Raw genomic sequence first — 13498 nt, forward strand, 5'->3', positions numbered from 1 at the left:
TTGAAAGAATGGCTGCTTGGAATTATATTCAACTGAAATTACAGGGGTTTGCTAAATGTATCTAGGTTTGACAATACTTAAGCAGTAATGATCGTTCTGATGCTTAATTCATAAAGTATAGTGAGAATAATGATGACAACTACAATCAGGGAAGAAGTTACATTTCTTTTGTTGTTAAAAGCTCATTTGCTGTTGCTAGAGGTAGTGCTGGCATTACCATTAAATCAACATCAACACACTCAGGGAGATCATGTTGACCGTGTATCATAGCAGCAAAGATAAACCAAACTGTAGGAAGCAGTTCGAAGTGACAAACTTGCATCAATGATCCCTTGATAGTTTTAAGAATCTTTTCTTAAAGTTTTGATCTATCACATCAAAGTGACTTGAACCAGCAAGCAGTGCATAATTGAAGTGCATCCTGGGAATGTCAGGTAAATTTTTATCTTCATTAATTTCCTACGGCCAAGGTCTTGTGCCAAGGTGATAAGTTTGGGTTGTAATGGTCTTGTTACAGATATTGTTGTGTTGTTCTTTGCTTGGCATCTGTTTAGGAAGCATGCAAACATTTTAAGAAGCATCCAGATTTGTAAGATTAATATGAGAGAGATTCTTCCTAAACCTGGTAGGTGGTGAATGGGATCCAGTGATCTGCATGTTTAACTGGGCCATGCTGTATAGTATCTAATAAAAGGAACCACAAATGTGAGGCATTCTGTCCTGTTGGTACCTATGTAGCCTATGGCTCAAAATGGTAATTTTTGAGCAGTTGGGGAAACTTATTTTCCTGTTATGTGCAGAATGGGCATATAAATTGTTATTTAGGCTGGTAGTTTGATTTTGTGATGTTCTAAAAATTTTCATTTACATTAGTGGAAGTTCTTGGGAGTTTCTCTCTTTAGATCGAGGGACGTAATAGTATCTCTGTATTCTGCATTGGACAGAATACTGTGTCATCTGGAATACTGTGTCCAGTTCTGGCCACCAAAATTCTAGAAGGATATTGACAAGCTGGAATGGGTCCAAAGAACGGCAACCAAAATGGTAAAAGATCTTGATTCCATGCCCTACTATGAGAAGCAGCTTGGCGTGTTTAGTCTGGAGAAGAGAAGGTTAAGGGGTGACATGACAGCCATGTTTAAATATTTGAAAGGATGTCACATTGAAGAAGGAACAAGCTTATTTTCTGCTGCTCCAGAGATTAGGGCAAGGAGTAATGGATTCAAGGTGCAGGAAAAGAGATTTCACCTAAACATTAGGAAGAACTTCCTGACAGGAAAGACTACTCCGCAGTGGAATACATTGCCTTGGAGTGTGGTGGTGGAGTCTCCTTCTTTGGAGGTTTTTAAACAGAGGCTGAATGGCCATCTGCTTTGATTGTGTATTCCTGCATGACAGGGGCTTGGACCTGATGGCCTTGTGGTCTCTTCCATCTTTATGATTCTATGAAATGTGTGTAGGTTCTTTATGTATGATATATTATATACATTTTATTTTATAGGGTACAGATTGCATTATTAGAGTCTAGACCCCTGTGCAGGTGGGGCCTCATATAAGGAGGGTAGACTCAACACACATGACCTTCCATGTGTTCATCTGTTTAATGAATGCACAATCATGTATTACATTTCTGGGGAGTGAATTCAGACAGCTCTTTCAAATAGGCAATCAACAACTTCAAAACAGAGGACTCCAGCATTTGTTGAGAAAACAGAACATCACAGAGCATCATGAAAGGATGTATAGACTGGGACTACTGTAGAGCAGAGATTTTTTTTAAAAAAAGAGATTTTTAGCAGCCAATATAAAGGTTACATGTCAGTTAAAGGAAATACATCACAGGCCTTTTTCTAGGATACTTTCTATGTTTTCAGCGGTACATTGCACCACTGTACTGAAAACAATTTAGCCCCCAAATTATTGATTGAGATGGGACAGATCAACACTAGCAACAACGTAAAGCTGCACAACATTATAAAAGAAGACATTGCGGCAGTTGTGGCTCTGGCAAATATATTAATGCAAATGTTTAGAATAGGGGTATAATGTCTCTGTATTAATAATGGCTTGAGTGGTTAAGTCAGAAAACAGGTATGATTTATTGATACAGTGTGTTCATTCCTACCAGTTCAGTGTGTCACAGTTTATTTCACAAGGGAGTATTGCTTGTTTGATTCTCCATTGAAACATTTGTGACTATTTGTTTTCTGTTATGCATGAATCTAGTTGACATTCCTCTTGAAGCTATGTATTATCTGTACCATGGCAATATCCCTTCATATTTTGTTCGTAGGATTCTACTGCCCTGGTATTATACACCTTGCATTGGTAACACATAAATAAACAGTGTCCTTGGAAACAGCAAACAGAACCTGGCATCATGGTGAATACTGCAGTGTTTTTGTTTGATCTGAGCATACTGATACCTTGCAGTGGTTACTTAACTATAGGTTGGGCAAAATGGCCTGAAAATGACTTGGCTCAGATTAGATACTGCAAATACATAGAGAGTGAGATGGTGCTTGCTATTCCTTTGCAAGCAAAATTTGCACTGATACAAAGTTGTGGAGGGGGGGGGAGCAATCAGGATGGAACACAGTAGAAAGTAGTACAAAGTTGTGAATAGTGATAGCAATTTTAAGCAGACCTACTCAGAATCATACTCAAGTCTACTCAGTGGGGCTTACTCCCTAGAAAGTGTTTTTAGGATCTCAGTGTTAACCTTTCTCCCTCTTAGTAGAGCTCAGGTTTTACCAGTTAAGTTGATTTGTAGCAGCGTCTGAACAGAAAGGATGTGCATCCAGGAATTAATGAATCAAAATTCAAACCAAACCCACTTTATTCTTTAATTTAAGAAATGTGATTACCAGCTTTTTGTTTTTACAAGTCTGCAGAAATGCCTGCTATTATGGTGCCTCATTATATAGGTGCATACCCCTTCCCCTCACAGCTGTGCTCCGACCCAAACTCCCGTCCAGGAAGTCAAGGTGAAGGTGCAGTTGGGTGCTGGCGAGCAGGGCTCACCCCACTCCCTGTCTCCATGTGGAGGTCTGGAGTGATCCAAGTGGCTCACTCCACCTCCAATCCCTACATGAAGATTGGAAGCAGCAAGGCACCATTTGAGCCTGGTTCAGACCATCCTTAGACAGTTCATGGGTGCTGTTGAACCTCTACCTTTATATTGCTGGCTCACCCCTCAAGCTCCACCTAGCTGAAAATTAGCAAGGATGGTGGCATAGGGTTGGCCCAGGCATGTGCTAGGATTATTTAAAAATGCATACCTTCCCTTCTCCACACCAGAAAGGTCCCAAAACAGAGAAAGGGATCACTCATACCTCAATTTGTCATGCCCATGTCTTTTCACTATACAAAGATAAAGACACAAACACTATACAACTTTTACTGGTCTATAAAATAGGAATCTTTTATCCTGTATGTGTAAAGTGCCACCAGGTCAATTCCAGCTTATGGTGATCTTGTGATTTAAAGAGCTCCAAAATGTCCTATCAATAACAGTCTTTCCCATGTCTTGCAAACTGTGGGCTGTGGCTTCCTTGACTGAGTCAGTCTGTCTCAGATTGGCTCTGGCTCTTTTCCAACAGTCTTCAACTTTTCCTAGCACTATTGAATTTTTCGATGACACTTGTCTTTTCATAATGTGACCAATTTCTCTTTGGTTATTTAAACTTCTAGAGAGGGTTGAGGCTGGATTTGATGTAAAACCCACTTATTTGTCTTTTAGGCGGTGCGTAGTCTCTATGAAACTCTCTTCCAATAAAACGTTTCAAATGAATCAGCTTTCTCCCTGTCAACTTTCTTCATTATCCAGCTGTCACATACACAGTAATAGGGATTACTATGGTATGAATTATCTTGATCTTGGTTGCCAGCAACACATCTTTACACTTAAGAATCTTTTCTAATTCTTTCATGGCTACCCTTCTCAGTCACAATCTCCTTGTGATTTCTTTGTTGCAGTCTCTCTTTTGATTGATGATGGAGCCAAGGATGAGAAAATCTTGAACAATTTCAATTTCTTCATTGTCATCCTTAAAATTATGTAATTTTTAGTAGAAATACCTTTCTTTCCCTCAATGGTTGACTAAGGGCATTTCCCCACTCACAAGTTTCCCCCCTATGCCGTGAGTGCTGCTCTCTCAGCTGCCAAGTAGCATCCCTGGTGGGCGCCTCCCCGGGAGATCTCCTAATGCACTCCTCAAGTGCTCTGCGGGGTCATCAGAAGGTGCCGTTTTGTCCAGCGCCAGGGATGCCACGCGCTGAGGGGGTGCAGCAGTCGCAGCGTTGGGGCGGCTGCGCTGTCACTGCCCCTGTCGTGGGGAGTGCAGGGGGACCCCGCGCTACTTGAGGAGAGTAGCGCGGGGCTTAAGGTAAGTGGGGAAAGGCCCTAATTTGACCTACAGGCCACAGTAGCTATTGGTGGCTGCTTTAAATTGAAAGCCGGGGGGGGGGTATAAAAACTGGGCTGCCATACATACTACATACTACATAATGTGATTCTCAAAAAACCCAGGTGGTGGTGGGGAAATGCAGAGCAGATCCGTATTAGGATTGGGATCCATGCGAAGTCCCCCCCCCCCGATGTTTTACTAGTGTTACCCCAGTTTAATTGGCCTGTGTGGAAAGGGCCAGAATTGGTATGGGAACTGTGATGATCTGATAACTGCTAAAGTCTTTGACTTCTCCTTTTTTGCACCATTTGCAGACTGTGAGCCATTGTTTTGTTTTACATATTTGTTGGCATATTCTTGTCAAGATTTTGATGGACTCCATTTCTGTGAACTGAAATAGGTCTATTGTTTCTCCAAGTCACTATCAGTGCACTTTCACTTACTTTCTAAAACTGCAGTTTCTTCTTCAAAAGATTCTTCTTTGAAGAAATCTGTTATCCTTTCATATCTTCAATATAGCTTTCCAGGTATTGTTCCCATCTTTTCTTGATTTTGTTCTGTTCAGTTAATGCATTTCTCTGCTGATCTTTCAGTATGCCTAACCATATTTTCCATTTCCCTTTGATTTCTTGGATATTGTAGAACAAATCTCTTGTTATCCCCCTTTTTTTGTTGTAATATTTCTTTACACTGGTTATTATAATATCTCTTTTTGCCTCTATGTGCCAGTAGACAGAACGCTGCATTTAGACTTCTGATTCTATTTTTGTCACTTTTTACTTTTGCTTCTCATCTATTTTTAACAATTTGAAGAGCTTCAACAGCCATCTATCAATTTTTTTTCATTTCCCTTTTTTGTATCTGCTTGAAATTTAGCAAGGGGATCCTTTGACACGAAGCAAGATCCCTGAAAATTTTATCTCAATTGCAGTGTATAAAATGTTCACAAATACAGGCGTGTTTCCCAGCAAAGCCATTGGAACCCAGAGAGAATAAAATGTCCAGAAAAGTACAAAAACTGCAATCAAGATAAACACTGGCAATATTAAAGTGAACCAGAAGATGAACTGAATGAAATTGATATGCATCCCCTGAAAGATAGTGCTTCTTCTGTCAATGCCGACGTAACCTGCAGCTTCATTACTGTACATGGGCTTATACTTCTACAAAGGAAGCAGAAAATATTGTACAAAATAAGAAATCTTTATATCTATGTAGCTTGCTGAATGCAATATTTATTGGCTCAGAATCTAAAAATATTATATTCCAGAATTTTGGTTTCTGTGTTAACATGGAGTTAATAATACTTATTATTTAGATGCTGATAACAATTAGTCCCCCTATTTTTTGCATTTTTATTATATTTTATCCCATCCTCCCTGTGAGGAGTGCAGGATAATGAATATGGTCACCACCTTGGATTGCCAACCTTCAGGTGAGAACTGGAGACCTCCCAGAATTACAACTTATGTCCAGATGTCAGGGATCACTTCCCTCTGGAGGAAATGGAAGTTTTATGCTCTAAGGCAGCACATCCTTCTCCTCCTCAAATGTCCCCCCCCAGAAGCGTAGCTAGGCCAGAGTGCACCCGGTGCAATCACTCTGGCTTTCCCCCCACGGCGCCCCTGCCCCCCCATGGCACCCCCCTGCAGCATCCCATTCCACTTACTTTTAGGAAAGGAGCAGGTTGAAGAAGCCTGCCTGTGTTGCCTGGGCCTGGTGGGAACTAAATGTAGTTCCCACCAGGCCCAGGCAATGCAGGCAGGCTTCTTCTCTGGGATGTTCCATTCCTAAAAGTAAGTGGGGGTGCACCGTGAGGGTGTGCATTGGGGGGGCGGGGGCACTGCGAAAGGGGGAACGGGGGTGCCGTGGGCGGGAGCGCAGTCAGGGGATTTTTTCCGCCCCACGCGGACCAGAATTGGTGTGCTGTCGCATTGCGCACTTCCTGTTCCCTGGTAATTTCGGGCCATTGCCCCCTCGCTCTCCTGGCAGGGCCCCCCAGCCCAGAATTGGCAACTATCTTCATCTCACTGTATAATTGCAGTAACACTGAGAGGTACTGGTAAATGGTCACACAGTGAAATTCATGGTTGACAAGGGGTTGTCTGGGTCTAAATAGTGGTTAAGAGCAGGTGCATTCTAATCTGGAGGAACTGGGTTTGATTCCCCGCTCTGCCGCCTGAGCTGTGGAGGCTTATCTGGGGAATTCAGATTAGCCTGTGCACTCCCACAGCTGGGTAACCTTGGGCTAGTCACAACTTTTCGGAGCTCTCTCAGCCCCACCTACCTCACAGGGTGTTTGTTTTGAGGGGGGAAGGGCAAGGAGATTGTAAGCCCCTTTAAGTCTCCTACAGGAGAGAAAGGGGGATATAAATCCAAACTCCTCCTCCTCATCCTCCTCCTCCTCCTCCTCCTCCTTCTTCTTCTAAATACCTCAATCGCAATGAATACTTTTGAGTGAAATGCGAACTCAAATACATTGGTGATCCTGAGCAGGGAACCTTAATGATATTATTTTGAATTAATTAGTGTAGGCTTTAAGTGTGTGTGTGTGTGTGTGTGTGAGAGAGAGAGAGAGAGAGAGTTGCATTAGCATGCAGTTTATCACAGCAGGGGCTTTCTAATCTGTCATGTGGCACTAAAGCCTGATGAATTCTTAAATCAAATAAGAAACTGAAGGGTTTGTGCTAATTGAAAACCAAGAAAATTAGTCTACTGTCAGAGAAGGTAGGCAGCTGTTCATATGTGAGGCACTTCACAAGTATGCAGAAATATAACTTTGTAAGTTAACCAAGAAGAACAGAACTTCTTCTCCCATAGTGGATGAGACCTGAGCATACTCAAAATGTATGGGACTTTAAAGTAACAATATGAGACAGGAAATAGGGTTACTCAGGCTCCTAAGTATTTCAAAAATTCTGAAGGGACAGATTTGTTTGAGTGGGAGGGGCAACCTTCCAAATAGTTTATTTACCTTCCTTCCCCGTCCTTTCCTGTGGACCCCCATCTTGTATTTACTATTCTTGGTAAATCCTAATAAAGTGTAGAAAGGAACAGTAGCAGTATTTTCAATTTAAGATTGAACAGAAACACATAAATAGAAGCTTGGATACTTACATCTTCACTGTTACCAGCTTTGGAATACCTTGGAGTTGGAATGCTGGAGGCCACTAAAACAATACATTTGTTCTGTTAGAATATGAAGGCCTGTACAATTTAAAAATAGCTTGGCCCTGAATTGGACTTTTTTGGTGGGTTCCTTTTTTGGGTCTAAAACTACTTAAACATCTGGTGGGAGCCTTCTTACTCTCTTTACATCCAGCCAATTGTTGCTTTGTGATCAAACATTCATATTTCACATGGTACATTCCAGCAAAATTCTGCAGAGAATACATATTTTATGCTGGCACTTAATAGCCAATTTATTGTGAACAACAATGTATCTATGTTTAACTTTCTGGTTTATTCTGACCAAATTTTGAATATGTGATGCCCATCCCAATAGAATTCACCTGCATCTTCTTATTAAAAGCTTCAGACTTTAATTTCTCAAAAAGGAAGACTGAGGCAGCTAAAGATGTTTCTATCACTTTATGTAAAACAAAGGGCTTTGTTTCAATTGCCTGGCTTGGAATGTAATTATTTTCAAAGGAATAATTTTATCACTCTTTCCTCTAAGCAGTAAAGAATGAAGAACAGACTTCCAGATAAACACATTTTTCCAATGTGTTTATCTTTTATGGCAATAACCCTTTAAAACATTTTCTCTCTATTATTCTTGTCATCTGCTCTATTTTTGCACTTGCCCATGTACTTGTTTATAAATAGATTTCAAAAAGCACTATGTTTTCTGGTTAACCCTTTTCTGGTTAACCCTGCTGATTGAATGTGTTCAATCTCAGGGACTGAATTGCAGAAACACACATAAACCTGTCAGGTCTCAGCCTCTGTATGTACATATATAGAGAGAGATTAAAGCACTGCGGGAGTCCTAATCCCAAGTGAAAAGTAATAGATAAGGGAACTGTGCTGCCTTGTCCAGTATTTTAGGGAATGGCAGCAGGGATCTGGTGCGTGAAAGGGTCAATGTGAAATAGTGATTAAGAACAGGTGGATTCTAATCTGGGTTTGATTCCACTCCTCCACATGAGCAGCGAAGTCTTATCTGGTGAACCAGATTTGTATCCACACTCCTACATTCCTGCTGAGCTAGTCAGAGTTTTTTGGAACTCTCTCAGCCCCACCTACTTCACAAGGTCTCTGTTATGGGGAGAGGAAGGGAAAGAAGTTTGTAAGCCCCTTTGAGTCTCCTTACAGGACAGAAAGAGGGGGTGGTGTAAATCCATACTCTTCTTCTTCATGACTTATTGTATGTGAGAATTTTTATTTATTTTACATCTAAATAGCACATACATAGAAAGATAAAGATTCCGATCTAGTGCCCACTCCTCCTGTAATAATACTAAATGAAAAGATAAGAAAAAAGATAAGAAAAAAACACATACACAATAATAGTAAACACATATATATGGTGACTTCCAGCTACCTCACTAAGGATCCAAGCAATCAAACTCCGTGCTTATAATTATCTACATTTTTTTCACTTTTAGTCCTTCTTACAAAGTTGTCTTAATCCAATACACTGTTTTTGTTAAGTCTTGAATCCTGCTGTTGTTTCTCTGTTTGTATATGTTTTCAATAAGTAGTCTGCAAAGGATTTCCAGTCTTTCAGAAAATTGTCTGTATTCTTGTTTCTTATAACCACCGTCAGCCTTGCCATCTCTGCATACTCTGTGACTTTCAAGATCCAATCTTGTTTGGTTGGAATTTTGTTGTCCCTCCATTTGTATGCATATAAAATCTTTGCTGTAGTTATCATATACATTAAAAAATGTTCTATATTGATCAGGACTACTTTCCCCCATCAACCCTAACAGAAATGCCTCAGGTTTTTTTTTTCAATTGTTATTTTCAAAATCTTTTGCTTTTCTTTTAAAATCATATCCCATAAGAAATATTATTACTAGGTCATTTGCAAAAGCTCTCACTTTATAGACTTTTTGTATGTTAAAAAGAAACAAGACAGGGGGTGAGCTGCGACTGCCTTACCTACCTGTATACCCAAAAATCTGTGCAGCTGAGTTTGTAATGGGTGGCAGTGCCTGTGAGAGTGGAATCACAGGGAGTAATACAAAGGCTGTATATATTTAAGGGCAAAAGTTCATCACTGGGAGCTATGTTTTGTATCTCTTAAAATAAATGGCTTGGCTGTGTCATCAAATATCCTGCTGACAGGAAAGCTCAACTGGGAGTTGGATATCACAGCCTTAAAAATGGGTACTAATACTTCAATTCCTAACAGTTCTGATGGTTTGAGTAGCTACCCAAATGGCTTATGAATAGTTTCTTGCATGCCTTTAGATTTGTTTCCCCTCATGTCTGAGGAAAGAAACATTTTCCCTCTTCTAGTTTCCTGCTGCAGTTAAAAAAGTGTGATAACTAGAACTCAGTTCTCAAACACTCTATGAAGAGAGACCCCAAAGTTTTATTTTTTTGTTCAATTCCTGACTGTTGCTGGTGCAGCAGGGAAGGGTGGATACCAGTGAAAGTCACGATCTGAATAAACAATAACAATTTTGGGGGTCTATAATCTTTTTAAGCTCTCTTAAAGACATTTAAAAGGGTATACGCAGAGACCTCCTCAGCACAGCTACTGTAGGAAAGCAAAGAAAGGGTGAACCTGCCATCCCTGGTTGCCTTCATTCGTGTCACAGCTTACTACAATGGGCTGCTGTCCACGGTACTGAATGTGTCAGAAGTGAACTGTGGAACCTCAATAGAAACTTGCTATCCCTTGGGTATTTTGTTTTTTTTTTGGGGGGGGGGGGGAACAGGTCTAAGTTTCTTTTCCCCTTTACCCTGTGGGCAAGAAGAGAGGGTTGCATGTTCCAGAGGGAAGGAACGATCTAGATAACCATACCAAGCTACTACTGGTTTGCCTTGTCATTGGAGCTGAATAGTAATAAAAAAGCAGCTGGGTAAAATTGTCTTAATTCACGTGATAAATCAGGAATGGATGTGGAGTGTCAGAAGTTAAAAAGTGCAATCAGGGAAAAGTTAGGAAGTTGGATAAAACCTAGGAATATTAATAAAATGAGGAACAATTTAAAAATTATGCTTTCTGGGATTTTTGTGAGGGATTGGTGGATTGTATTGAAGCTCGGCTGGTGGACAATAAGCACAGTCATTGGGGCATGTCACCTTCAACTGTTTTTTTTTTTTTTACTTTCAAGGCTTTAAAACTATGTATGCTCACATGTGAGTAAGCCCCGTTGATACTAGTGGTATGCACGTTTATAAAAACTTCTATAGGATGTGTGACAGCTTCACAAAAAGACATTCCTTTTATATCTATTTCTTTTGTCTTTGTACAGTGCATTCATTTTTCTGACAGTTGGCAGACAAAACCATGCTAAAATTAGAAGCATATTTATAGATAGAAAAGGTTAATTCAGACCAAGGTTTTTCTACTTTTATGCTCTACTTTGACAATTTCACACTGAGTCTCCCTCTTGTTCTTCATCTTTTACATGACTGTGGCCATAGATTACAAGGAACTTTGCTGACAATGTCAAATGACTTCATCGGGTTGAGATGATTCATGCTTTGCCTTTCTTTTGCCTGGCAGTGAAACACACAGCAGTTTGGATCCCGCAGCTTTTTGTTCAGTTTTTCCAGCGCTGGCAAATTTCCAAGTGCTTTTGCATTATACTGTCACTTGGATAGGCTTTATATCTTACAGGATGTGATGAGTTAGTTCAATAAAAATGTGCTTTGAGTTTAAATGTGCAGAAAAGTCAGGTCTTCCCATTGTTTTGAAATCCACAACAAAAATAGCAAGCAGTTTGGGAAGAAAATGCCCCTGTCTTATGGAATGGGTTCTGATTTTAGCTTCTGTGTTTGTACTTGCAGTTTGAAATACTTGCTTGTCCTGATAGTTCTGAGAGTGTATTTATAGTTTAGTGGAAATTCTTTCTGATTTACTGCAATGCTGCCAGTTGCAGACAACAATGCAACAATCCACAACACTGCACAATAAAATGTCCTGATCTTATTGCAAGAACTGGCTGCATTCACATAACTGCCTTCTCTCTTTTGGTAGACTGGGTTTTTCAAAGAGACAAGGGGATGGCCTACACCTTTCTCAAGATAGTCAAGGACAAGAAAATCTAGGGGTCTAAGCAGTCTTTGATGAATTGTTCAGTCTAGTTTGGGAACTGGGTGGAAATACTTCCTAAGCATTCTGCATATTTATTTTAATTTTATTAGATTTAATATCCTTTCCTTTTCTGGCTCAAAGGCCAGGCTCAAGGTAACTAACAATATTCAAAGGCCTCATGTCATTTACCAAAATGCTTCCATTAGCTAAACATCCAGAAAGTGAAGGTTAATTGAAAACAAGCCCAGTGAAATGAAAGGTGAACTAAAGGCAATTTATTTATATCAGTCATGTTTAATCTGATATTTTCCATGTCACTCCATCAACTTGATGGCACTTCCCACCCCCAATGTATGTTTTCCCTGATGTTGTGGGGACAAGCAGTGTAAAGGTTTTTTTTTAAAAAAAAAAACTCTAGGACAAAATATTTTTGTTTACTCAGCCTTTTAATTAAGAGGTTGTTCTTTTAGCAACATTTTACAAAATACTTTTAGTCTATCTGTTTTTATGCTCTGGCTGGGTTTTTAAATTCGGAATTTTAATTAATAATGCCTTGTATTATTATTGTGTGTTATTTTGTAAGCTGTCTTGGGTAGGTCCCCTGAAGAGATTGTATAGATGTCTAAATAAATAAATAAATAAGCATATGCTTTAAAAACATCTACTAATAGGGAAATTATATGCTTTTCCAGGTCTGAGTTTATCATGACTTAAATGTGAGTTATTGGCATATTCCATTGCATGAAAAACAATGTTTTCCTTCTATCCTGACAATGTATAATGAAGTAGTGCCATCAGCAGTTTGTAGCCCTTGCTATCATGGCTAAATGCTGGTTCACACAATGATCTTTCTGTTCACATTAACTGTCCTAGCTATCCCCAAGGGTAGACAAAAGTAGCATTTGAACCAGCTGTTCCTATCATTATGGCAGATGAAAAAGATATCTAATTGGCTTTTGTGACTGAGGATCTGAGATTGCTGGTTTACATGTTACAAGTCCAAGCCTGATATTTGGGTGCATAGCAGAGTCCACAGCTACCAGGTGGCACACAAACACTGGCAGCCATCAGTTGCCATCATACAGAAAGGTAGTGGATGGCTTGCTGTCAGCCAATGACTGTAGCTATAGTTTGAACAGAGCATTTCACACATTGAGTACTTCAGGTTGCTGCTCCCTTTCTTCCGTCCTCTTGAGGATTACTCCATATGAAAAGGGTCAATACAATGAAAAAAGGTGCTTAATCCTACCTTTGCTTTTTTCTGGACAAGTAGCCATTTCTATAATTTAAATCAGTCCTGTGTACCTTGTTTATCCTATACTAGGAGCCAAAGCTCATTACTTTTTTCATGAGCTTGCCAGGGGATTTGCAGCCATTCTCCTACAGAATGTTGACTTATATTTAAAAAAACACAAATGGGCCCAATTCAGATTGGAAAGCAGCGCAGAGGAGGAAGAGGCTTCAGAATCCTCCCAACATACCATTTCAGCAGCCAAAATGACCTGGGATCTGCAGGGCAGACATTATTAATCCCTTTGGGAGGCTGCACATACACTTTTCACACATGATCAGTTCTTCAGATCATGGCCTGAAAGTCCCTCATGGCTTCTCTTTAAAAAATCCTAATTAAGTGGGAGGGAAGGGGCTTTGGCTCACTGGTAAAGCATCAGCTTGGCATGCAGAAGGTTCCAGGTTCAATTCCCAGCAAGTCCAGTTAAAAGATAGGGTTGTAGGTGATGTGAAAGGCCTGCCTGTGAGCCTTTGCCAAGCCACTGCCAGTCTGAGTGGACAATACAAACTTTGATGGACCAATAGTCTGATTCAGTACAAGGCAACTTCATGTTTTCATGTGTGTTCATGAAGAATTCAC

General features: G+C 40.1%; 1 protein-coding gene across 1 annotated transcript in view; it reads left to right on the forward strand.

The window, feature by feature from the left end:
• The first annotated feature begins 289 nt into the window (after positions 1-289).
• RP1 (RP1 axonemal microtubule associated) overlaps positions 290-13498 on the forward strand; it is a 217928-nt gene continuing 204719 nt past the window's right edge. The window contains exon 1 of the mRNA XM_048508545.1: positions 290-434. The gene's annotated coding sequence lies outside the window, so the exon portion shown is untranslated. The remainder of the gene's footprint in view (positions 435-13498) is intronic.

The sequence above is a fragment of the Sphaerodactylus townsendi genome, linkage group LG09 (assembly GCF_021028975.2).
Source record: "Sphaerodactylus townsendi isolate TG3544 linkage group LG09, MPM_Stown_v2.3, whole genome shotgun sequence".
In the NCBI taxonomy this organism is placed as follows: domain Eukaryota; kingdom Metazoa; phylum Chordata; class Lepidosauria; order Squamata; family Sphaerodactylidae; genus Sphaerodactylus; species Sphaerodactylus townsendi.